Consider the following 4,677-nt stretch of genomic DNA (forward strand, 5'->3'; position numbering starts at 1 on the left):
GACTCCCCTGTATTAAATTTTTAAAGTAAACTGAAACTGAAATTATAAGTTAGTTTGATTTAGGGTTAGGTCAGTAAGACATGATTCCTACTACTGAACAGAAGTTTTCAGGTCCTGTCTGCACTTTGTGTAGGTTTTCAGCAGCTCAGTGAAATGAAGACATATTCCCAGTAGATTTACCAGGGCAACCCCCCCCCCCCCCCCGCCACCACACACACACCCCGAAGCACCTTTGGAGCACAGTGATATAAGTGGCTAGTAGTACATTGGTCTTACAGGTTGGGTCTTCCCCACCTCCTTCGTTCCCACCTCCCTTGAAGAAGCTACATTTTTGTGATCTCCGAAGAAGAGCATGAGATACAAACCCCCCTAAGTGTGGGATGGTGGGGGTGCAATTGTGGACATGGGAAGAAATCTCCACCCATCGCAGCCACAGAGATGGAGGCTGATTTATCTGTGTCCTTTAGTGATGAGGAACTGAATTTGGAAGGGAAGAAAAAAAAATTCTCTGTGAAATATTCTACCTTTAGGTAATTTTTCAGGGGATCACTGAGTTATGAAAAGTTTGAGTTAAGAAAAAAAATCAGCCTATCTACTTTTTAGAAATTATTTGGTTCATATATACAATGGAATATTACTCAGCCATCAGAAAGGATGAATACCTACCATTTACGTCAATGTGATGGAACTGGAGGGTATTATGTTAAGTGAAATAAGTCAATCATTATGTTGACTGTATGTTGCTAATTGAATTTAAATAAAAAAATATGCTTTCTAAAAAGAATAAAAGTACTTCCTCAACACCAAAAAAAAAAAAAAAAAAGATTTGAACTACTATAAATCCACAAGCAATGGTTCAGACATGGTGCTTCTGAAGTATTTCACCCCTCCCTACCAGGCCCAAGCTGCACGGAGGAAAGAATGGACTCCCCCACCTCTGTTTAGGAATCAGGAGACAGAAGGGGCCATTACTGCTGGGCTTGAGTGCCAGGAACAGGCATCATAAGGGGATTGGCAGCCACAATCACTGGTGAGCCTGCCAGAAGTCTGAGGGGTGAAACAAGTGGCACTAAAAAAATCCCTGACATCATATTAGCACTGTTGACAGATGTACTTCCATCCATCCATCCATCCCTCCCACAGGCTAGATGAGTCCATTCAAGCTTGGTCCTTCACAACAGTGTAAAAATAGAGGTGCTCTATGGCCTGTCCTGTGGTGAGCTGTGACCTGAAGTCAAACTGCCAAAGCTTGTCCAAGAAACCCAAGACCTCAGGGCTGATGAGGTTCTGGTTGCATTGTGGACAAAGTGTTCCCATAACACACTGGAGCATCTGCCCAAGATATCATTGAAAGGTGGATCTAATTCCGTGTTATATTTGTCAATATAGTCATACAACATATATAATCTTCTGACCCCAGAACCTTGGCTATCTTCACTGACTGATTGTAGCTGTTATGTTCATGGAAAAATGGCTCCTTCCAGAAGATCATACTTGCCAGCATACAACCCAAGCTCCACATATCCAACCTATCTATAATTGTATGTCCAATAGTCTAAAGTAGTTCAAGACCCTTGAAATATCAGGAAGAAATTTGGACACTATATTCTTTTTTTTTTCCTTCAAGTTGTGACTAATCAGTTTTTTAAAATTTAAAAAAAATTTTTAAAAAACTTTTTGTATGTTACGTTAGTCATCATACTGTACATCGTTAGTTTTTGATGTAATGTTCCATGAGTAATTGTTTGCGTATAACACCCAGTGCTCCATGCAATATGTGCCCTCCTTAATACCCATCACTGGCCTATCCCAATCCCCCACTTCCCTCCCCTCTGAAACCCTCAGTTTGTTTCCCAGAGTCCATAGTGTCTCGTGGTTCAGTCCCCCTTCTGTTTACCCCCCCTTCTTCTTCCCTTTCTTCTCCTACTGATCTCCCTGCTATTTCTTATGTTCCATAAATGACTGAAACCATACAATAATTGTCTTTCTCTGCTTGACTTATTTCACTTAGCATAATCTCCTCCAGTCCCATCCATGTTGCTGCAAATGTAGGGTAATCGTTCTTTCTGATGGTTGAGTGAGTAATGTTCCATTCTAAATATGGACCACATCTTCTTTAACCATTCGTCTGTTGATGAGCATCTCGGCTTCTTCCACGATTTAGCTATTGTGGACAATGCTGCTATGAATATTGGGGTGCATATGGTCCTTCTCTTCACTACATCTATATCTTTGGGGTCAATACCCAGTAGTGCAATTGCTGGGTCATAAGGTAGCTCTATCTTTAACTTTTTGAGGGACCTCTGCACTGTTTTCCAAAGTGGCTGTACCAACTTGCATTCCCACCAACAGTGTAAGAGGGTTCCCCTTTCTCCACATCCTCTCCAACAACTGTTGTTTCTTGCCTTGTCCATTTTTGCCATTCTAACTGGTGCAAGGTGGTATCTCAGTGTGGTTTTGATTTGAATTTCCCTGATGGCTAATGATTTTGAACATTTTTTCATGTGTCTGTTAGCCATTTGTGTGTCTTCATTGCAAAAGTGTCTTTTCATATCTTCTGTCCATTTTTTGATTTGATTAATTGTTCCTCGTGTATTGAGTTTGAGTTCTTTATAGATCTTGGATACCAGCCTTTTATCTGTAGTTTCATTTGCAAATATTTTCTCCCATTCTGTGGGTTCCTCTTTGTTTTGATGACTGTTTCCTTTGCTGTGCAGAAACTTTTTATCTTAATATCCCTGATGAATATGGATGCCAAAATTCTCAACAAGATCCTAGCTAATAGGATCCAACAGTACATTAAGAGGATTATCCGTCACAACCAAGTGGGATTCATCCCTGGGATGCAAGGGTGGTTCAACATTCGCAAATCAATCAGTGTGCTAGACCACATTAATAAGAGAAGAGACAAAAGCCATATGATCCTTTCAATTGATGCAGAAAAAGCATCTGACAAAATACAGCATCCTTTCCTGATTAAAACCCTTCAGAGTGTAGGGATAGTGGGTACATTCCCCAATTTCATAAAAACCATCTATGAAAAGCCTACAGTGAGTATCATTCTCAATGGGGAAAAGCAGAAAGCCTTTCCCTTAAGATCAAGAACATGACAAGGATGCCCACTCTCGCCATTATTGTTCAACATAGTACTAGAAGTCCTTGCAACAGCAATCAGACAACAAAGGGAATTAAAGGTATTCAAATTGGCAAAGAAGAAGTCGAACTCTCTCTCTTCGCAGATGACATGATACTTTATATGGAAAACTCAAAAGACTCCACCCCCAAATTAGTAGGACTCATAGAACAATTCAGTAATGAGGCAGGATACAAAATCAATGCTTAGAAATCAGTTGCATTTCTATACACAAACAATGAGACTGAAGAAAGAGAAATTAAGGAATCGATTCCACTTACAATAGCAACAAAAATCATACGATGTCTCTGAATTAACTTAACCAGAGAGGTAATGGATATTATATTCTTGACCAGGATGGTAAAACTCAGCCAAACCCGTCTATTAGCTGTAGTTTTATGTGCCCATGACCAGTCATGACATTATGGAGCTTCATTTCTCTGTGCATAATTCCCATGCTGTGACAATACTCTGGGGCCTTCAGAATCTCACACATATAAAATCAAGTATCATAGTCTGTTAACATCTGGTACAATTGCTTGAAGTCTATTGTTCACATGTTCAAAAAGGGAGGCAGGGTTTCATGACATAGAGTCTTTCACAGTGCCTGCCAATATGATGATGTTGGGATTACCTCATAAATTCTCCAAAAGTTTTATTTCATGCTTGATTTTCCTTGTCTTTATTGGATTGAAAATATTTTTTAAAGATTATTTATTTATTTATTTAAGAGAGAGAACACAAGCAGGGAGGAGGGGCAGAGGGAGAGAGAGAAGCAGAGAAGACCCCCTACTGAGCAGGGAGCCTGATGGGGGCTAGATCCCAGGACCTTGGGATCATGACTTGAGACAAAGGCAGACGATTTTTTTTTAAGATTTTATTTATTTATTTGTCAGAGAGAGTGAGAAGATAGAGAGAAGGAGTACAAGTAGTGGAGAAGGAGCAGAGGGAGAAGCAGACTCCCTATTGAGCAGGGAGCCCAATACAGGTCTCGATCCCAGAACCCTAGGACCATGACCTGAGTTGAAGGCAGACACTTAACCTACTGAGCCACCCAGTTACCCTGGATAGAATTTTAACAACTTTTTCATTATTTGCAATGTCAATGTTGGTATGGGTCTGATATGTAAGAGAGGGTGGCCAACAAAGCTGGGCTTGATGTTTGGAGATCTGGCAGTCCTCAGGTTCAGAAGCCTCTGGGGGCAAGATCTAGTTTCAGACTTGTTTTCTTCACACTGTGATGGAAGCAGCAGCAGTGTTTCTGGAACCTTAGCTTTCAACTTTGGTTAAGTTAACTTTCCTTCTATCCCCAAATCATTCTTTTTATTAGTAGACTTGTTTTACAAAAACTAACGCACATATCCACACCTAGCTCATGACTGTTCACCTCCCATACCAACTTCCTCTTCCTGGTTCTTGTCTCAGTGAAAAGTCCCCTTAGTCACTCACTTGTGCAAATGACAGACTTGGGAATTGCCCCCACAGCCCGCCAAGGTCCATCATCTATAGCTCAAATCAGGTTGTGCCATTTCCACTGATGTTTT

General features: G+C 40.6%; 1 pseudogene; it reads right to left on the reverse strand.

Moving 5' to 3' along the window:
- Positions 1-968: 968 nt before the first annotated feature.
- On the reverse strand, positions 969-3,816 carry LOC123776057 (casein kinase II subunit alpha-like; annotated as a pseudogene).
- Between the last annotated feature and the right edge of the window lie 861 nt (positions 3,817-4,677).

The sequence above is a fragment of the Ursus americanus genome, chromosome 7, assembly GCF_024610735.1.
Source record: "Ursus americanus isolate L20-20 chromosome 7, mUrsAme1.1.p, whole genome shotgun sequence".
In the NCBI taxonomy this organism is placed as follows: Eukaryota; Metazoa; Chordata; class Mammalia; order Carnivora; family Ursidae; genus Ursus; species Ursus americanus.